At 43.8% G+C, this 22,497-nt stretch overlaps 1 protein-coding gene across 4 annotated transcripts in view; it reads left to right on the plus strand.

The window, feature by feature from the left end:
- The first annotated feature begins 263 nt into the window (after positions 1-263).
- LOC137531694 (SH2 domain-containing adapter protein D-like) overlaps positions 264-22,497 on the plus strand; it is a 56,984-nt gene continuing 34,750 nt past the window's right edge. The window contains exons 1-2 of one of the 4 annotated variants that reach the window (XM_068251645.1): positions 264-348; positions 731-813. The gene's annotated coding sequence lies outside the window, so the exon portion shown is untranslated. The other 3 variants (XM_068251646.1, XM_068251650.1, XM_068251648.1) reach the window with 3 other exon arrangements.

A 22,497-nucleotide genomic window follows, 5' to 3' on the forward strand; every position in this document is an offset into this window, starting at 1 on the left:
TGTAGTTCCCCCAGAGTTGGCCAGCTCCAGCTACTCTGCGGTGTTGATGAAGATCTCACCAGCCCAAACCCCCCCTGCTTCTGTATTGTCCCTCTACATCTCCCTCGCAATTGTTCAGTTTCTCCTCCATGTCTCACCTCCCTCCATCTCCCCCCCCATACCTCCCCCATAAAAGAGCCAGAGCTCCTTCAATCAGATAGGGAGTTGGGTCTCTCCCCCCTGGGCGAGTTTCACAGGACAGCCCCTCCTATCCTCATCTGCCCCCTCCTCCTCCATCCTCCTCCAGCCACAATAATACGCTACTTTCCCCGGATGAATGTGCTAATCCCGGAGCCCCGGCGTGTCCAGGTGAACGTATTGGGCATTAGTGGGGCTGGGCAGAGCGGGGGGCTGCCCGCTGGTAATGGGGGGCACAAGTTTCCAGAGTTACTTGTGCGGGTTAGATGGAGCCCCTCTCTCCACTCCCCTCATCCTTTGTGTGATGCTAGCAGCCTGTTCTCATTTTACAGGCTCTGTGCTGAGTTAGGTGACCTGTAGCTCCTCAGCATCACCAGCGAGAGGAACTACAGATCCCAGCAAGCAGGGGCTCAGGGAAGGTTTAGAGAACATGCTGGACCATGTTGTTCCGAAGCTTACCAGTGAAGGAGGTTTTGTCAGGTTTGGGACAATGATTGTGATTTTTTTTTCTTTTCTTTTTTTTTTTTTTAATATCTGTTTGTTGTGCACATAGGTACCCTGCAGCATGTGGTGCTGATTACAGCTGGGCAGATCTGAATCTCATTGTGCACAGTCTGGGTGTCATAAAGCTGTAAGGTAAGTTTCATATACTGTTCTCCATCAGCCACTAACGATCCAATTTCTAGCGAAAAATAGTTGGAGCGATCAGAAATTCTTATCGTATTGGTTGTAAATAATCTCAGTTGATGGGCACAATCGATTCTGAACGATCATAAAAATAGTCGTCCGATTGGATTTTTGTCAAACCAAAAGTTGCATTTTCTTGTTGGTTGTGATAGCAAAGCAAAGATTGGTTCGTTGATGGTGTAGTGAACGATTTTTCTTCCAATCAGAATTTCTAATTGCTCGAACGATTTTTCGCTATAAATTGGACTGTTAGTGGCCACCTTTATGTTTTGAATTTTTCTTTTAAAGCACACATGAAGTGAGAGGAATATGGTGGCTATCATATGTATTTTCTTTTAAAGCTGATGTAAACTGGGGGAAAAAATAAACAGATACTTACCTAAGAAGAGGGAAGGCTTTGGGTCCTGTAGAGCCTTCTCGTTCCTTCCACAGTTCCATCATTCCAGGGATGTCACCCCATTTAAATGGCTTCGGAAGTCTTTGCTCCGTACTGCGCATACGTGAGGGTGAGAGAGAGAGCGCACGCACAATATGGAGCAGCCCGTCTTTGGGAGTACTTGGGTTACCTAACTTCTAAAGCAGGCTTTCTCAACCAGGGTTCCCTGAAACCCCAGGGTTCCTTGGCATTTTACCCCATCGTGGGGGAAGTATAATAGAGCACACTATAATAGGTGGTACTGTAACAAGAAGCACTAAATTAGGGCCTCAGGAGACAGTATAATGACTGGCAGTGTAATAGGAGATAGGTTAGGCTGCTAATTTCACTATTTAAAGACCATGCCTCCTGAAAAATAAATGTAGGGGTTCCTTGAGACCAAAAATAGTTTGCAGGGGTTCCTCGAGATCCAAAAGTTATTTACAGGGTTCCTCCATGGTAAAAAGGTTGAGAAAGGCTGCTCTAAAGCCTCCCGAGGCGGCACAGCAGTATTTGACTAATCGCTCGGATACTGTTACCGGGGGTTACAGCGCTGGAATGAGTGGACGAGGAAAGGAGCGAGAAGGCTCTACACTAGGACCTAGCACCTTCCCTCTCCTTAGCTAAGTATCTGTTAGGGTTTTATTTTCCCCGGTTTACTTTTACTTTAAAATGCCCAGTTGTTTGGCAATCCTGCTGATCTTTCATGCGATAAAATAGTGCATGTACTCAGTTTTATTGCGCAGAGAAAAGGCAGTGCAGCACCGCAGATGCTTCCGGAAATCGTGCCAGGCCAATAGAGATACGTTACGTACGTTTTTGCTTGCGACTTTGCACCGCAGTAAAATGCATGTAATTCTGCCAACTGTGACCCCTGTTTCAAACTTAATGCTTGTTCAGGGACTATGGCTAATAGTATAATGCTAGGAACAGATGATTCAGTTTTCCGATTGACGGGAACTGGATGATTATTTCGGACACGTCTGAACTGTTTCTGATCGATAAAATAACATGTACACACGATACAACTTCCTGTCAGATTACCTGTGGATTGGATGGGAAAATGAATCTTGTGTACCCAGCATAAGAGGCAGAATATCAGCAGGACAGCCAGGCAATTTGCATTGTTTAAAAAGAAATAAATATCTCAGCCTTCGTATCCCTTTCACTTCAGGATCCATTTAAGGCTATATTGACATCATCTTTCTTTTATAAGTTTAGCATAGTCTTTGTCCAGAAAGAAATACTGTCCATGTCCTGTCTACCTAATCCAGCCAGAGATGAGCAAGATACAAGTTGAAAAATAAACTATAAAATACTTTTATGTTGGTGTAAATTAGAGGTGGTAACCACTTTCGCTTCCTGGACGTATTAGCTACATACAGGAGGCCATGTGCGCTCCCGCGGCCGATCGCGTGTGCACGCGCACTCCCGGCCACGGATCGTTAGCCCAGGAATCAATGAATCGGGCTATGGTGCCCGATCACTGATTCCTCTCCCTCGCAGAAAAAGCGACAGCTTCTCTCGGAAGCTTCACTTTTTCTGACTCCTACTTCCCCCTACGTCGCTCTAAGCGTACATGATACACTTAGAGTGACGTCATGTAAACAAACTCATGGCTGCCATCTTGTGGCCAAAAAGTAAAACTACAACTAAATGTAAAAAAAAAAATCAACACATATTTACAAAAAAAAATTACTGTTTACATCCCACCCTCCCAAAAATACCCAAATAAAATGTTTAATTAAAAAAAAAAATTACAATAAAAAACAAATGTAAATATTTACCTAAGGGTCTAAACTTTTTAAATATCAATGTAAAGATGAATTTTTTTTTTTAACTATAAGCTTGTAAATGGTGATGGATGCAAAACGGAAAAAATGCACTTTTATTTCCAAGCAAAATATTGTCACCATACCTTGTGATAGGGACATAATTTAAATGGTGTAATAACCGGGACAAATGGGCAAATACAATACTTGAGTTTTAATTATGGAGGCATGTAGTATTTTCAAACTATAATGGACGAAAACTGACAAATAATGAATTTTTTCAGTTTTTTCTTATTCTTCGTGTTAAAATGCATTTACGGTAAAGTGGCTCTTAGCAAAATGTCCACCCAAAGAAAGCCTAATTGGTGGCGGAAAAAACAAGATATAGATCAGTTCATTGTGATAAGTAGTGATAAAGTTATAGGCTAATGAATGGGAGGTGAACATTGCTCGGATTTATAATGTGAAAACGACTGAAGGCTGAAGTGGTTAAACTCAAAAAGTGGCCTGAAACTGAACATTGGGCCAACCTCAATGTCTAGTGGCCAACTTCCTCTCTTATAAAGTTCCCTGGTGTCTAATGGCCCCTCTTCCTCCCCTATACAGTTCTCTGGTGTCTAGTGCCCCCCCCCCCCTGCTCCCAATATGCAGTTCCCTGGTGTCTAGTGCTTTCTCCCTCCTTCCCCCATATGGCTTCCCTGGAAATCTAGGGCTTTGGACTTCAACTCCAATATAGTTACTTTGGTGGTCTAGAGTGGGTCAGACATAATGCAAAGTGGGGAAACCACTTGGGGGCCAAATTTAATGGCTCTGCATGCCAGATTTGGCCAGCGTGAGTTTGACATGCATGGTGTAAATGGTCATATGATCCCTGCTGTGACTTGTAGTGCTTTAGTGGTTAGCAGATCCAAACTCCGTCCTTTACACTGGCCATGCCACTGCATTTTATCAACCTCTATAAAGGAGGGGGCATGACAGGAAAGCCACACCCCTTCCAGGTAGTAAGTGCCAACTCAGTCCTAGATTTCCTCCCAACATGACCAAAGAGGAATTGTTACACTTATAGTAGTCACATGACCTCTGCTGTTTATTCAAAAATAAATAGTCACAGGGTTTTTTTATACCCTTACATATAATGTATCTTTCTAGTCTAGTGGGAGAGGGAGCAATTGTGTGTTCTTATCAAGATCGTAGCCACTAAAAATTGGGTGAAAATAGAGCAGTCGCTCTGGGCAACCAGTCCACTTCCAGCTCTTACATGAAAAGAGAATTACTGAATGCTCTGGGCAGCTGCTTAACTTATATTTCAGTTTTGTTTTTCTTTTTTAATAATGTGCGTGCAATAACTCCACATGCAAGCTCACTGCCATTGCTTTTCGTTTTAATGTACAATATCGATGCAATTATATTTCTATTTTAAGTTCACATAGGTGCATCAGCAGTGCACTGCAACAGGTTTCATCAGTGGCAGTGAAGCATACTTTCATTATACCGTATGCGGCGCATTGCACTCCTAACACACAATGCGACTTTGCGAAAGTAGCCTGTATGCAGCGTGTTTCTGGATTATGAGACTATGAGAACTATGATAGATATTGAATGAAATATTGATGAAATAACACACAGTGTCCATTGCAGTACACATGCATATATGCAACATGCACAGCAGTGGCGTACCTAGGGTATTTGACGCCCGGTGCTGGGTATTATAAGACACGGGTGGGGACCTGGGGACCCCCCCCCCAAAAAAAGTAAAGGAGCAAAAAACGGGTGGGGGTATAACATGTGCTGCGGCAAAAAAAATGGGCATGACCGGATGAGGGCGGAGCTAACTGTAAATTTACGTGAACCCGGGGTGAGCGTGATATGGAGGCTGCCATATTTATTTCCTTTTAAACAATACTAGTTGCCTGCCAGCCCTGCTGATCTATTTGGCTGCAGTAGTAAACTGAATCACACCAGAAACAAGCATGCTTGTTCAGGGTCTATGGTTGAAAGAATTAGAGGCAGAGGACCAGCACGGCAGCCAGGCAACTGGTATTGCTTATAAGGAGATACATATGGCAGCCTCACTATTATTCTCACCTCGGGTTCCCTTTAAAAGTGCAACGCAAAGACAGTGGACCCAAGTTTTGGTGACCCTTTTCCCAGAAAATTCACATACTTGTATAGGTTTTCTCAAGAAAATACACGTAATGTGTGCAGATTTGCCCAGAGAATACGTTCAATCATGTCGGCAGATTTGCCCAGAAAATACATGCAATCATGTCGGCAGATTTGCCCAGAAAATACATGCAATCATGTCGGCAGATTTGCCCAGAGAATACGTTCAATCATGTCGGCAGATTTGCCCAGAAAATACAGGCAATCATGTCGGCAGATTTGCCCAGAAAATACAGGCAATCATGTCGGCAGATTTGCCCAGAAAATACATGCAATCATGTCGGCAGATTTGCCCAGAAAATACATGCAATCATGTCGGCAGATTTGCCCAGAAAACACTTCAATCGTGTAGCAGACCTGGCCAGAACATAAACGTAAAAATATAAATTTAAAAAACAAAACAAAAAACATTTACTCACCTGCAGCAGAGCTCCTGTTCCGGGCCTCCGTCCGGTGCGCAGCTCCCACGATCCTCTGCAGACAGCAACTGAAACTCCCAAAATCTCCAGAGCAGGGCTTCGGACATTTTACTATAGCCCTGCTCTGCCACTGCGGTGAACTGACACGGCATCTATTAGATGCCGAAAGTCAGTTCACGCTGGGGGGTGCCGCCACTGCCCCCAGTATAGGTAGCTAGTAGTTGCCCCCAGTATAGGTAGCTGGTTGTCCCCAGTGAAGGTAGTATAGTTGCCCCAATATAGCTAGTATAGTTGCCCCCAGGATAGGCAGCATAGCTGCTGCCCCCAATGTAGGTAGTGTTGCTGCCCTCAGTGTAGCTAGTATAGTAGCTAGTATAGTGGCCCCCGTACAGCTGTCCTCCAGTATAGGTAGTATAGTGGCCCCCATAGTTGCCCCAGTATAGCTAGTATAGTGGCCCACAGTTTAGATAGTATAGTGGCCCCCAGTGTAGCTAGTATAGTGGCCTAAAGGTAGCTAGTAAAGTTGCCCCCAGTGTAGCTAGTATTGTGGCCTCCATTGTAGCTGGTATGGTGCCCCCCCCCCCAGTATAGGTAATATGGCCCAGTGTAGTTAGTTTAGTGGCCCCCGTATAGCTGCCCCCAGTATAGCTAGTATAGTGGCCCCCAGTGTAGTTAGTATAGTGGCCCCCGTATAGCTGCCCCCAGTATAGCTAGTATAGTGGCCCCCAGTGTAGTTAGTATAGTGGCCCCCGTATAGCTGCCCCCAGTATAGCTAGTATAGTGGCCCCCAGTGTAGTTAGTATAGTGGCCCCCGTATAGCTGCCCCCAGTATAGCTAGTATTGTGGCCCCCAGTTTAGGTAGTATAGTGGCCCCCAGTGTAGCTAGCATAGTGCCCCCCCACCCCCCAGTGTAGCTAGAAGGAGGAGTGACAGCAGGGATAGCAGTGGGGAGGGGGGGACATATCCCCTCCCTCACCTGGGTCCCCTCCTTCTGCCTCTTCCCCTACCCCCCAAAAAAAATGCGGGCAGCAAACGGCGAGCAGGCGGGCGCAGAGAATACTCACAATACTTTTGCGTATCATCCTGGAACGCTGTGTCGCCGTCACGTGCCTCTTCTGCGCCGCTATCCCTGCTGTCACCCCTCCTCCTAGCGCTGCTCTTCCCCTCCCGGCTCCTGCATGACTTTATCTATGGGGGGTCGTGGTGACACCCCCCTGGCTGTCTGGCACCCGGTGTGCCACGCCCCCCTGCGCCCTGTGGTAGGAACGCCACTGATGCACAGTGTGAATGCAGCCATAGGGTCTATTCAGAGACTTTGAAAGAAAAACAGTAACCAAGGATTGAACTTCATCCCAATCAGTAGCTGATACCCCCTTTCCCATGAGAAATCTATTCCTTTACTGGAACAGATCACCAGGGACGTCTGTATGGCTGATATTGTGGTGAAACCCCTCCCACAGTGTGATGTTGTGACCATGGTCCTGACATCATTGTGGGAAATAAAGGCTGTTTCCAACTGCCAAGCAGCCAGTATCTCCCTCTGTGCATATGTAGATCTATAAAAAAAAACATTTTAGCCTCTCACTTTGCTAGGGGGTGTGGTTATAGATATTGGCATTTGGTGGTCTTTTTTTCTTTTTTTCATGTTCCCCAGTAGTAAAGGTGATTACATGCAGGTTGATTGTAGATTAAACAATATGAACAATTTACATGGTGAATATCAAACTTGCTTCAGGTATGATACATACCTAAGTAGAGGGAAGGTTCTGGATAGTATAGAGCATTTCCGTTCCTCCACCCAGCCTGTCGGTCCTCTGATGTCAACCGGTAAAGTTTGTTGACTTAACAGCTCTACTTGTGTCCGAAGACGAGTGCATCACTGCTGCGCATGTGCAAGTCTGGACTTACACATGTGCAGTAGCTGTGCACTCATCCTCGGAAGTACTGAGGGACGTGAGCAGGTCAAATAGCTTTAGCGACGGAGGAATGAGGGCTGGACGCATGAATGGGAAGGCTCTATACCTGTGATAGTGGACCTTTTAAAGACTAAAGAGTGCCAATTCTGCAAAACCCACTTGTTTATCGCAAAGAGTGACAACATGGCACAATTTAACCTGAATACTTTACCCAATATAGGTAGCCAGCACCCCCTCCTCCAGTATAGGTAGCCAAAACACCCTCTCCTCCAGTATAGGTAGCCAGAACACCCCCTCCTCCAGTATAGGTAGCCAGAACACCCCCTCCTCCAGTATAGGAAGCCAGAACACCCCCTCAACCCAGTACTGTATAAGCAGAACCCAGCATAGTCAGATTGTTGTGTACACAGATGACCCTCCATCATAGGCAGCCAGATGTCCATAGAGATGGAATGAAGAGGAAGGTGGATCTTGTGCGCCCTCAGTGGCTCCTGGAGAGGTGAGTTACTTCACTTCTCAGTTCTGTACTGTGCAGACACACATTTCTCCTCCTCTGCAACTTGCCTATCCTGCTGCCCCTTAAAACAGCCCAGGCACGGCACCTCTCTGCTAAGAAACTGTGTGTGTGCCCACAAAGAGGGCTGTGAGTGCCCCTCTGGCACACGTGCCATAGATTCGCCTCATCTGCACTTTACTGCCCAGAGCCTTTTCTTTACTTGAGTATCAAACATAACATTCTCACTGCAGGCCTACTTTACAAAAAGTCACCATGCATTCATGCTTGTGTTTTGGCAAAGCAACATGTGTGATGTGAATGCACACCTAAAAACACAACACATGCATGCAATATATACAGTAAAAACCCCTGTTATCCAGAACTCTCAAGCAACCAGAGAAAAAAAAATCCTGTCCTTGCAGGGTGCATAAAACTACACTTATCCAGCATAAGCCAATCCCCATTGGAGTTTTTCTGTATATAAATATTTTTCTTAGACAGAATTAAAATGGTAACTTTTACATCTCTTTTACAACAGGTTTCAAATGTATGATTTAAATTCATATTATTTTTGAACATAAGTGAAGACAGCCAGTCTGAGATGATCTGTTCATGATAAGCAAGCATACTAGGTTGTTTTTCATTGGTTGGGAATAAAGGTTTGGAATTTGACCGATGCATGGACCAATCATATCTAAGCTGTAGAAAAAAATGCTTATTCAGCTAATCATAAAAAGACTGTTCCCCTGAACTGACAATGTTAATGTCACAGGACTGAAGAAAAACAGAGAAATGCACCCTGTATGTATTTAGAGCATTTAGCCGAATCCCCCCTCATTTGTGACTAATCACAACTGTAATTTGATCACTCCCCTCTGTCACATGCCACGGCAGATAAGCTCATTTAAAAGCATAGGATGGTAACAATATGCCTGTTTCCATAAAAGCAGGAAGTAGACACACTGGAGATTCATTGGAGGATTTGTATCAGCTGAAAAGCCTAAAAGCGCAAAATGCCAGCGATTACCGCCGGCGTTTTGCGGGAGTGATTTTTCTGCGATTAACGCGGAAAAATCACTGAACACTGCAGCTATTTTTTTACCGATCGCATTTAGCGTTTCTATAGCACTGAAATGCGATCTCCGGGAAATCGCCTGAAAATGGTGCAGGCTACACGTTTGCCGATTTGCGTTAATCGCTTGATGCAAATCGCCCAAGTAAGAACGGGCCCATAGGGTATTATTGCACTAGCGATTTAAAAAGCGATAGCGCGGTTTTTGCCGAAATCACCAGCAAAACGCTCTAGTGTGAATGGGCCCTCACAAAGGAATGTTTTCCTTTAAATATTATTATGCTGTTGCGTCTCTTTTAGAGCAGAGAGGAAGTTTTGAGTTCAGGTCCGCTTTAAAATGTATCCCAGTTCTTAATCTGAAGACGGCAGGAACTCCGAGAATTAAAACTGAATTCCTGGCATTTTTCCTAAAGCACACCAGGCCAGACACTTCCACCTACACACTCTTCCACACCCTTTAGCATATTCCGCTGTCTGTACAAGTGGGGGGAAATGAGACTCTAATAGTTCTTTTTTTATTCTGTGCGAGAATGATCAGTCACCTGACCAGTGATGTTCGCTAAATGCTGCTTCTGATCTGCCCGGTAAATCACACCAGGCCACACACTATACAATTAAAAGATCCAATTTAACAGATCCAATTCGATAAATACAATCGGTTGCCCCCAAAAAATCGAAAGCTTTTTTGGTTTGTTTTCCAATCAAATTTTTTCTAATTTTTTTGAGATTGGACATGTTGGGAAATTTAGACAAATTTTATCAAGAATTGTATGGTGTGTGATGGATTGTGAAATTATATTCTAGCTGCAGAGGCATGGGCAAACTTGGCCCTCCAGTTGTTAAGGAACTACAAGTCCCGCAATGCAGGAGTCTGACAGCCACATTCATGACTCATAAAGGCAAATGCATTGTGGGACTTGTAGTTGCGTAACAGCTGGAGGGCCAAGTTTGCCCATGCCTTTTCTAGCAGATAAAAGTGTACAGTATAAGAAGATCTATACTAGTTCTACTTACATAACAGATATATTACACTGTACACGTTATGATTCATGTGAGCATTATAAAGGAAAAGCAGAGAATCCTATTCTAGGCAGTTTCCATCTTTGCTACGTTTGGCATCCTTCCTGACATAATTTCCTCCTTCACTTTTTTCTTGCTAATTGTCACTCCCACTGAGGTCTGTACTAGGAAGTGCACTGTCTTATGTCATTAGAAGGAGGGAGAACTAAAGGGAAGAGGAGGAATATATTATAGATAAAAAGACCCCCATCATGCAACTGTTTGGCAATGGCACTTAAAGAGCCAGTTTTCCTAAGGTATGTGATAACTCCAAACCAAAACAGCAAAAAAAGTTTTGAATGCAGGATTTGCATGTTTATCACTTAATACACTCAGACCAGTTGCTGTTGAAATTTGATTTTTATGATTTGGATTTTTTAAAGATTTGGAATTGGATCAGAATGCTCGAATCAAATTAAAATTTAAAAATTGTATGGTATGTGACCAGCTTTATGCGGCTGGACCTATTCCCAGGAGCCAGGGGGCAGTACTAATATACAAGAGCATTTTTTAATGGTTGGGAGTAAAGACTCGCACACACATATGTGCCAAGTCGTCTGGAAGGGATTGGGACTGGATCCTGAGGGTTACATTGCAGGACTGACGCTGTACAGGCCTGTTACTCTAGGCTAGTGATGTGTTCTATGGATATGCGGATGAGGGAAGAGGGCTGATGGAGCGGGGCACAAGCAGTACGATGGTGTCAAAAAAGTTTTTTCCCTCTTTGCATTTTTGCAAACTCAGTAAAGGTATCATAAATCAGGCAGAGTGTGGTCTGAACCCTTCTATAACAGTGATTACACAGTAGATGAATGGTATTTTGAAAATACTTGAACAGAGGCAACAAAATAGGATAACACCATGTTAAAAGCCGTTTAAAAAGGGAGGTTGTGGTGGACTTCCCTCTCCAGTGGACAGACGGACACTATTGTGTTATTTATGTAAAAATGAACATTTGATGAATGCTCCACTTTGCTAAATTAACCTCCCTGGCAGTTCATTTCTGGCTGGATTTATGGGTCTAAAAGTGGTACTTTTAAAAATAATTGTAGGCCTCTTCCTTCTCCTAAAAATGAATTTTTAAGATATTCCAGTTTTATTTTATGTTTAAATCTACTTTTTAAAGGGGAACTCAGCCTAAACAAACATACTGTTATTAAGTTACATTAGTTATGTTAATTAGAATAGGTAGGTAATATAATCTTTTACCCACCCTGTTTTAAAAGAACAGGCAAATGTTTGTGATTCATGGGGGCTACCATCTTTGTCATGGGGCAGCCATCTTTTTGGTTGAAAGGAGGTGACAAGGAGCAGGAGACACAGTTCCAACTGTCCTTTGTCCTGATAACCCCTTCCAGCTGCATGCGCTAGGCTTCAAATGTCAAATTCAAAATTTAAAAAAAAAAAATTGCACAAAGACAGCAGAACGAGAACAACATCAGAAATCCCATCATGCTTTGCACAGCATAAGGGGAAAACTGCCCGGGCAGTTTTCTTCTGTGCAGCTAAAAATGAGGCTTGTATAAGAGAAACAAAGTTCTGATGCTGTGAAACTGTTGAAGAAACACCAAGCCTTTTCAGTGCTGCTGAGTCGATTTTTAGTCCGGAGGTCCACTTTTGTTTTTGGTTTTATTGTTTTTACTTAATGACACATTCATTGAAGTATGCCAGAGCTAAAATCTATGAACTATTGACCCTTTTTTTATCTCTTTCCTGCTCTCAGAAGCCATTGCTAGGAAAGTGTTTTATAGTTGGAATTTCTTATCAGTGAGGGTCTCACTGTAGCCACTTCCTGTCTGAGTCAGCCACTTACATACCTGATATTTAACTCTTTCAAGCAGAGAAAGAAAAAAAGTACGTACCCATGTACCCATGTCTATCTCATCATGCCACATGTCACCACAGGTATCATTTAATAACTTGAGGACCACGGGCTGAAACCCCTCTAAATGGGCCACTGCAGCTTTAATGCCTCGCTGCAGGGCCATACAACTCAGCAGACAAGTTATCCCCCCCCCCCTTTCTGCCCACCAGCAAAGTTTTCTGTTGGTGGGCTTAGATGCTCCCAGGATGTTTGTTTGTTTTTTATAAATATTTTTTTCTATTTTTTGATAATACATTTTGCTATTTATTGCTTATTTTTTTTAAACCTTGCCCTCCCTCCCCCCGCCAGCCAATCAACGTGATCGGCTGTCATAGGCATCAGTCTATGACAGCTGATCACTTCTGAGCCTCTAGAGGGGACAGCCGTGTCACATGGCTGTCCCCAGTACAGCGCTGCCATGGATCGCAGCGCTGTACAGTGATAAACAGTCTCCGAGCGTTGATCACCACTGGGAGACTGATGGTGGAGCTCCGTCATCCATCCAAGCAGAGATGCACGCGCGATCTTCTGCAAATCCCCGCCCCAGGACTTTACGCCAATCGGCGTTAGCCGGTCCTGGGGCTGGTGCCGCATGCACGCCCATTGGCGTGACGCGGTCGCCAAGAAGTTAAATCATAACTCACCAAAATATGTCAGAATAAAGGTCTTGTAGACATCCCACTTGTGCTTAAAGACTAGAACACAAAATTCTTGAATTAATTAAATTTATGAATAAACTTTAAAAAATAGTGAAACTCTACAAATAAGGCACCAGACTATACAGTATGTACATACTGTATATACCTAATACACCTCCCACGTGTGGTATATTTTGAAACGGAGGGCAACATCACAATCAGAGCAGTAGAAGCATGATTCCTTTCAGACTTTTTTCCCTTTGCTATCAGTCTTAGGCGGCAGACAGAGAGTAGTCAAAATCCTGGCAGAGGTCGTTGTAGATGGCAGGCAGAGAGTAGTCAAAATCCAGGCAAAGGACGCTGCAGGTGGTCAGCAGAGAGTAGTCAAAATCCAGGCAGGGGTCGGTGCAGGCTGCAGGCGGAGAGTAATCAAAATCAAGGCAGAGGCCGGTGCAGGCTGCAGGCAGAGAGTAGTAAAAATTCAGGCAGAGGTTGGTGCAGGCTGCAGGCAGAGAGTAGTCAAAATCCAGACAGAGGTAGGTGCAGGCGGCAGGCAGAGATCAGTCAAAATCCAGGGAAAAATCGTTAAACGTGAGGCAGTTCAACATAAGCACTTCGCTCAGAAGCAGCTGGGAACCAAATGGCTATATTGTTAACATGCTGTGCTTTCAAATGAGCTTATCTGCCATCTCTGCCATAGCAGTCATGTGACAAAGGGGATAGATCATATTAGAACTTGTGATTAAAGACAAATGAGGGGGAATTAGACAGGCTAAACTCTCTACATACATACAGGGTGCATTTCTCGTTGTATACCTTCTGTGCTGTGCAAAAGATCAGGGTCCAGAGGTGGGATTAGACAGGCTAAACTCTTGACATACATGCAGGCTGCATTCCTCTGTTTACCTTCTGTGCTGTGCAAGAGATCGGGGTCCAAAGGTGGGTTTAGACAGGCTAAACTCTCTACATACAGGGTGCATTTCTTCGTTTTCCTTCTGTTTTGTGCAAGAGTTCAGGTCCGCTTTCAATTCTGGTGCCGCCCCCGATGACGTCACGCCGCTCACGGACCGCTGCTGATTGGTCACCGGGATCCAGGAAGAAGAGAGGGGATGGTGATCCCAGTGGCCAGCATGAGAGCCCTGGAGTCCCGCTGTACAGCGCCGATCGCGCGCGGGACCCAGGTAAGGAGCAGCATTGATTTTTAGCTAGCCCGAGCGTAACTCGGGCTTACTGCTCCCAACATCTAATCCTTAGCCCGAGCGTAGCTTGCCGCCAGGGAGGCTAAAGCTATACCTTGAAATGAATCAGAGCAGGATGTTTTTATATAGCAGGGTGTCTGAAAAGAACAATGCGCTAGGCTGAGTCAAAATATTAATGTGCCATTAAGAGGCACCTTTAGCGGAAGCAGTCTGTGCTGCTGAGTTATGGCAAGGTTAGGTAATGTTGAGTTACACATTTGATAAAAACATTTGAAATGAATGAACGGTACCGATTCCATTAAAAACCTTCATGCGTGGCCAGATATGTACTTCCTGATCCTCGGGTTTGAGCTTGCGAAAATGATCCCATTGCTTGTGCCGTTGTTGCACTCAAATATGCCAAGTTGTCAGGCGTCATTCAATTGTTGCACTGTTGTTAATTCGACGGTGACCTATTATGTGTGCAATCTAGTGTAGCTTAAAGCACTACCATCATGAAAAATTGTACAAATGTAAAATATATGTCAACACATACAAATAAGAAGTATGTTTTTTCCAGAGTAAACTGAGCTATTAATTACTTTTGTCCTGTGATCCTGTCACTAAGGCTTTGTTCACATCTAAAATCGAAATCACTGACGCCAGCACTTTAGTTTTTTTCCACTTTTTTCCCCATCCCGACGTTCCACTGCACGCTACGATTTTGTACAAAGCGCTTTTGTAAGCGCTTTTGCAGAGCAATACCATTTTTTCACTTCCTAACGACAGTCAGGAATTGAACTCTCTCACCCGGATATGAATAAATACAATGGTACAACATTTTTAAGGATAATATCATAAAGGAATGCAGACCAAGAAAAATGGTATCACAATCTATTTATTACAAAAAAGACACAAAATAGTAATATAAAAAAAAAGGGGAGGAAGAAAAATGAAAAATGAAAAATAATTTCCTATAATCAATAAACACCAATTAAAAAGCTAAAAAAATAGTTGCTAGGTGGCCAGCCCAATAGAAAAAGTTACCGTCACATAACTCGCAGATCACCACATGCGCTCACACACATACACATTAATGCTGCTACAGTATCCAGTAAATGAAGTAGTCCTGTATAAATCATAATTTATTCATAAAAGTGTGAACACAATCGCCAGATAAAGCGATTTGTGAGCGTTTTGTGCTTTTCCTATACCTTCCATTGTAGCAAAATCGCCCCAAAAATGGTACATGCAGCGCTTTGCTGAGCGGAGAGCGGACGAAACGCGCTGATATGAACTGTCCCATGAGGAATCATTGCACTAGCGATTTCAGGGCGTTTTTAAAAATCGCCGGTGCTTAAAAAAAATGCAAAACGCCCTAAGTGTCAACAAGTCTCCACAGTAATTAATAGAAATGTGATAGGATTTTGACTAGCCCATCTCTTCATGGGGGATTCTCGGTATTTAATTTGTTCTTTACAAAAGCATTCCCTGGAAAGGATCTATACAAAGATGCAGGCCACTTTCCCAACCTGGTTGCACACTATTGTGGCAGTTGGACGGAGCAACTACCATTCACTAAGTGCTGCTTATGGATATAAAGAAAACCCTGAGAATCCCCCATGAGGAGATGGGCTAGTCCAAAACCTGTTATTTCCATCAGATTTCTGCTACCAACTGTAAGCGACAGCGACATAGGAGAAAAAGAATTAATAGCACGTTTTACTTTGGTAGAAATGTACTTTTTATTTACGGTTTCCATGTACAGTGGGTTGCAAAAGTATTCGGCCCCCTTGAAGTTTTCCACAGTTTGTCACATTACTGCCATAAACATGCATCGCTTTTATTGGAATTCCACGTGAAAGACCAATACAAAGTGGTGTACATGTGAGAAGTCGATCGAAAATCATACATCATTCCAAACATTTTTTACAAATAAATAACTGCAAAGTGGGGTGTACGTAATTATTCAGCCCCCTGAGTCAATACTCTGTAGAACCACCTTTTGCTGCAATTACAGCTGCCAGTCTTTTAGGGTATGTCTCTACCAGCTTTGCACATCTAGAGACTGAAATCCTTGCCCATTTTTCTTTGCAAAACAGCTCCAGCTCAGTCAGATTAGATGGACAGTGTTTGTGAACAGCAGTTTTCTGATCTTGCCCCAGATTCTCGATTGGATTTAGATCTGGACTCTGACTGGGTCATTCTAACACATAGATATGTTCTGTTTTAAACCATTCCATTGTTGCCCTGGCTTTATGTTTAGGGTCATTGTCCTGCTGGAAGGTGAACCTCTGCCCCAGTTTCAAGTCTTTTGCAGTCTCCAAGAGGTTTTCTTCCAAGTTTGCCCTGTATTTGGCTCCATCCATCTTCCCATCAACTCTGACCAGCTTCCCTGTCCCTGCTGAAGAGAAACACCCCCAGAGCATGATGCTACCACCACATTTGACAGTAGGGATGGTGTGTTCAGAGTGATGTGCAGTGTTAGTTTTCCGCCACACATAGCGTTTTGCATTTGGGCCAAAAAGTTCCATTTTGGTCTCATCTGACCAGAGCACCTTCTTCCACATGGTTGCTGTGTCCCCCACATGGCTTGTGGCAAACTGCAAACAGGACTTCTTATGCTTTCTGTTAACAATGTCTTTCTTCTTGCCACTCTTCCATAAAGGCCAACTTTGTACAGTGCATGACTAATAGTTGTCCTATGGACAGAGTCTCCCACCTGGGCTGTAGATCTCTGCAGCTCGTCCAGAGTCACCATGAGCCTCTTGACTGCATTTCTGATCAGCGCTCTCCTTGTTCGGCCTGTGAGTTTAGGTGGACGGCCTTGTCTTGGTAGGTTTACAGTTGTGCCATACTCCTTCCATTTCTGAATGATCGCTTGAACAGTGCTCCGTGGGATGTTCAAGGCTTTGGAAATCTTTTTGTAGCCTAAGCCTGCTTTAAATTTCTCAATAACTTGATCCCTGACCTGTCTGGTGTGTTCTTTGGACTTCATGGTGTTGTTGCTCCCAATATTCTCTTAGACAACCTCTGAGGCCCTCGCAGAGCATCTGTATTTGTACTGACATTAGATTACATACAGGTGCACTCTATTTAGTCATTAGCACTCATCAGGCAATGTCTATTGGCAACTGACTGCACTCAGATCAAAGGGGGCCGAATAATTATGCACACACCACTTTGCAGTTATTTATTTGTAAAAAATGTTTGGAATCATGTATGATTTTCGTTCCACTTCTCACGTGTACACCACTTTGTGTTGGTCGTTCACATGGAATTCCAATAAAATTGATTCATGTTTGTGGCAGCTATATGACAAAATGTGGAAAAATTCAATGGGGCCGAATACTTTTGCAACCCACTGTATTTTAAATTTTACAATTGTTTTCACAATAATGGTCTTGTAAGTAAGGCCATATACTGTACTACCTTACTGCCAGATGGGGAAGCAGTGATGAATTACTGGTAAAGAAATGGCATTTCTGCCTGTGCCTGTGGCCTGATCTTCCATATCCATTAGAGCAATGCATATCCACAGCTTTCATGCGTTCCTGTGAATTGTATGGCAAGTCCCTGTTATCTTACCTTGTGTGCAGTCAGGAGCTCTCCTGGGAGGGCAGGTGTGTTTCCTGGTTGCTAGGCAGCCCAACATGGAAATCACTCATGTAGCAAAGACCTTTTGTAAACACACATTCTTTTGTCCTGAATTAAGGGTGATATTTGAATATGTTTTTCTATTATAAATTGCTGTACCCAGGATTTTGTGAATGCTTTTCTAGTTGCATGTTTTCATTTTTTTACTTTTACTTATTTTTTTTTTTTAATATCTTATTCTACTTTCTGTATTTAGATAAGCTTGGAATCATAACACAAAGGTGTTACCATTTTTTTACAATGCTCTTCACCGCAATCTGGATCACTGGCGGATCACTTAGGCCGAAAGCATTGTGCTGCTGATCTTATTCACTACAGTGAATGGGTCAACACTGCCTTTTGCCTAAAGTGTGTTCGGTGGTGCAATATCACATTGCACTGCTGCACAGTGCATAAAGTGGGAATGTCGGACACTGCAGTCTATGCACTTCTGATGTATGTGCATTTTGCACACCTAGGGCTTGATTCACTAAACCGAAATAACTCAAATATCACACCTTATCATATGCGTTGCCAAAATGCGCACAGCAATGTGTATAGTGTGAAGGAGGCCTAGCACTAGAGGTAAATCTAGAGTTGCACTGCTGCTCAGAGGCAACAAAAGCAGGACTCAGGGGTCAGACAGGAGCAGATAAGACACTCATACTTCACTCTGTGCATCAACATTCCAGAATGTAATCAGAACTGTTTCTAATAATAAGCTGCTGGATACAGCCTGTCTTCATGGACTTCAATACTGGCCTATTTCTGTGACTTTAGATCCAATTTAAGTGATGGCAATGACATCATTTCTGATTACACATCAGTATAAATATCCCAGGGATATCACAGTATATTGAACGGATTCACTACTTTGGATTATAGTAATACATTCCAGCAACCTCATAACTCTGAGCTTCTTGTAAACTTGTCACATTGACTGGACAAGTGCGGTCTTGCAGTTACAGATGACGGTGACACTCACCTAATTAAACGTTCTGCAGCGGCAGAACAAATCGACCTGCCACACAAATTCCTGATTAGGCGCGGATGGTCTTAATCTCCCACCGCCCGCGATGCTTGGCTAATAGAAAGATTGGTGACAAGCCAGAGAGACATGTCTGCCTCAAAAAAAGTGATGTTATTATCATGATCTGTGTTGCTGTACATACTTTTTTTTTTTTTATTAACACAGGGTATGGGACTAATAAGATTGCTTTAACACTGCATCTGTTGCGATGTGGTGCAATTGTATGTCTATTATATCGGTGCATTAGTGGCGCAGTGGGTTCTGTCATTGTAATGATCGTCATGCAGTGCATTTACATGGCAACATGTGCATTTAAAGAGGAACTCCAGTGAAAATAATGTAGTAAAAAAGTGCTTCATTTTTTACCATAATTATGTATAAATGATTTAGTCAGTGTTTGCTCATTGTAAAATCTTTCCTCTCCCCGATTTACATTCTGACATTTATTACATGGTGACATTTTTACTGTGGGCAGGTTATGTAGCTGCTCCTAGCTGTTTTGGCTGTTAGAGACAGCTGTAAACAGCTAATTCCTGTCTGTGAACATTGTTACATTGTGGCAGTTTGCCCAGAGTACCGCGGTCCTCAGAGCTTCTTGTGGGAGGGGTTTCAGCACAAAATCAGTCATACAGCGCCCCCTGATGGTCTGTTTGTGAAAAGCATTATATTTCTCATGTAAAAGGGGGTATCAGCTACTGATTTGGATAAAGTTCAATTCTAGGTTGGAGTTTCTCTTTAAAATGTCAGTAAAGCACACTTTCAGGACGGCTGCACACTAAGGGCCTGTACACACTGCTGCGATTTTAAAATCACATGCGTTTTTTAATTGCAAGGTCTTTTGAAAAATCATGAAAATCGTAAAGACCTGCACACACTGGTGCGATTTTTCTATTTCCATGACGGTTTTGCGATTTAAAAATGAAGCTCAGCAGTGTGTCCAGGCCCTTATTTGTAGCAAGCACTGCATCGCATCACAAAAATCCTCCTTTATATGACCCTGCACCACGGTGCGGCGACAGGGTCATATGCATAGCGCCACCCCCGTTCAGTGACGTTCTCCCTGCTGGGCAGGAAGTACGTCACTGGAATTCCCGTCGATCCGCACATGCACGCTGTGTCGCACCACGCTCCCGTTGTGCACACTTGCTGTGTTGCCCATTGATTTGCATTGCTGCATAATCCGTGAGGTAGGCACTGGTCATGTGGTAATGTGCTGCAGACTTTGCGTCTGAAATGCGGCGACTTTGATACTTCCGGGGTACCGCATCACGTGAACTGTGCAAGTCTCCATAGACTTGCATGGCCCTTGTGGCGGGGAAGCATAACCTGGGCGACGCAGCGGGCAAGTGTTTAACCTACTGCAGACCGCCGCAGTATAAATCTACGGCGGGCAGGGGGCGCTGCGGTTCTGACCGGACGTAAACTCTACGTCCCATTGACCGCGAGCCCCCGCCCGTCTCCGCCGCTGTCCCCGCTCGGTCTGCGCGGAAATGTGCTGCCCTGCCGCCTCTATGACGGCAGAGAACTGTGCGCCGGGCAGGAGGAGCCGTTTTCATTGGCTCCTGGCCCTGTCATTCATGTAAGCCGTTCCCATTGGCTTACATGGAGCGACAGGGTCAGGAGCCAATGAAAACGGCTCCTGACCGGCGCACAGCGCTCTGCCGTCATACTGACGGCAGAGAGAGCAGCCTGCGGCGGGGACAGAGCGCCGTGTTCGTCGGGAGCGGCGGATTTTAGCGGCGATTCATCAGGAAGTGGCGGTTTACGGGACCAGCACCCTCTGGTCCTTAAGGGGGCAGAGGGTGCTGGTCCCGAAGTGGTTAAGGAGCCTCAATTGTGCTGTATGCTTCAATGTAAGCGTCGCATAGCCTTCTCATGTACGATGTGAATGTTCAGTACCATTGTGATCTTTCCGCAACGTACGTTGTGTGAATGGAGCTGAAATACTTACAATAGATTTCCTCTGTGCGTGAGCGGTTCAGTGCTACTATGCAGCCGCGAGCCCTACTGATGCCTGCACTGTATGGGCGCGCTTACACATGGAGCAATAAGAGGGTACCGGCCAGCAAGAGAGGGATCACTTGGGATCAGGGAAGCCTTTTAGTTTTTTTTTTTAATTTATTGTTATTATTACTTAATATTCACTGAAACGTATTTTGTTGCATATCAGAAAAGGCATGTAATAAGCAAAAATGGTCACCTATATACAAATCTAAAGGAATACCCAAGACCGCTCATGATGATCCGGAACCACCTGGATGGTATTAAGGGTTTAAAGAGACCAGAAACCCCTCTATTAAACCGCAATGTTAAATGTAATTTTGACTTCCTAAAACAGAAGGTATTTGCAATAATTCAGCTGCAAGTGAGGTTTCCCATGATGCATCACTCCCGAATATACAAATCATCTCTTTATGCCCTTGAAAGCCAGGCAGCACACATTGCAGACTATGTAGATGTGTAAAAGAAAAAAAAAGGTTTTATGAAATCATGGTTTTCTGGTGTATTTTTAGAACAAATGTGAAAATAAACTATAGCTTTCCATTGCATGGTGTAGTCAGCGCTTGCTTTGTTTTACCTGCATGTTCTCTAAAAAAGGCTAGCACCTAATGAGCTAAAACTGCTTTATTGTGGAGTCCAGGGAACATGTTTAATTAGACTTCCTGTGGTATAATGGTGTACGGCATTTGTCTCTGACATGTTCTGCTATAGCAGGCTGCTCCAGGGACAATGGCTGTCTCCTGTTCAGGGACATTTTAGGATATTAGCTGGCCCAAGGCAGAGACAGAATTTCACCACTGAGCCTCCATAATCCTTTGAAAATTAGAGCAGCCATATTGCTGAAGCTCTGTCAGTTTCTCGCAGAGGCTACACAAGCAATTTCGCCTACATTTCCGTCTGATCAAATGATCCTGTTTGTGGAATTTCAACCCTTAAAATATATTTAGTACATTTTTTGGCTTCCTCTAAAGCCGGAGTGTGAAAGGAGAGACTCCACACTTCAACAAGAGGTCCATTGTCTTCCAGGTCTTCAGAGGGCCTCTCCTGTCCAGGTCTCCTTACTAGCCACAATAATGATGTCCCTTGTCCTGGTGGGATTAGCTATTAGGTTCATTTTAAGGATAAATTATATATAGAGCTTCCTGCAAGTAATTGTGTTTGCCTATTGGGGGCTGGTTGAGTAGGGCTTTGTATGAAGAGCATTTAGATTGCCTTTAGCGAGCAATTTGTCTTTCCTATTTTCACACCTGCAGTAGACAGATTACAGATGTACTTCATCTGTTTGCCATGGGGAGGAAAACATTGTTCCTTGCGACACCGGGCCTCATTTATCAAGCTGCCTAAAATTGCAATGAAATAACATACAGTAATTCTTGATGCTCCCATAAGCTTACTGGTTCAGATAACTAACCAGCTGCATACTCCATACGTATGTTTTATTTATGCTCTAGCTTGCGTTGCACATCTCCAAGCACTGAGAACCTCACATTTTTGTATACAGGTAGACCCCGGTTAATGAATGAGATAGGGACTGTAGGTTCGTTCTTAACCTGAATCTGTTCTTAAGTTGGAACACTATGCCATCTCAATGCCCTGTATGTCATCTGTGCCTCCAGTGTCTCCCTCTGTGTACATGCTTATATAAGTTTAAAAGCCAATTTTTCTTTGAATTTTTTTAAATCGATTTTCTCAAAAACAAAGTCCAATTTGAAATTATTTTTTTTAATTGTTTCCATGGAAACACAGAATATATGCCGTTTGTATCTGCGGGTTGTTTGTAAGTCGGGGGGTTCGTAAGTCTGGGACTACCTGTATACTGTATGCTCCAATCGGGGCCCAGTTTCCATTGCACAAAACTTAAACGGCAACTGAAATGAGAGGGTGCCATATCTAATTCCTTTTAAACAATACCGGTTGCCTGGCACCCTGATGATCTTTCATGCATCAGTAGTGTCTGAATCACACACCTGATAT

Source organism: Hyperolius riggenbachi, chromosome 9 (assembly GCF_040937935.1).
Source record: "Hyperolius riggenbachi isolate aHypRig1 chromosome 9, aHypRig1.pri, whole genome shotgun sequence".
NCBI lineage: Eukaryota > Metazoa > Chordata > Amphibia > Anura > Hyperoliidae > Hyperolius > Hyperolius riggenbachi.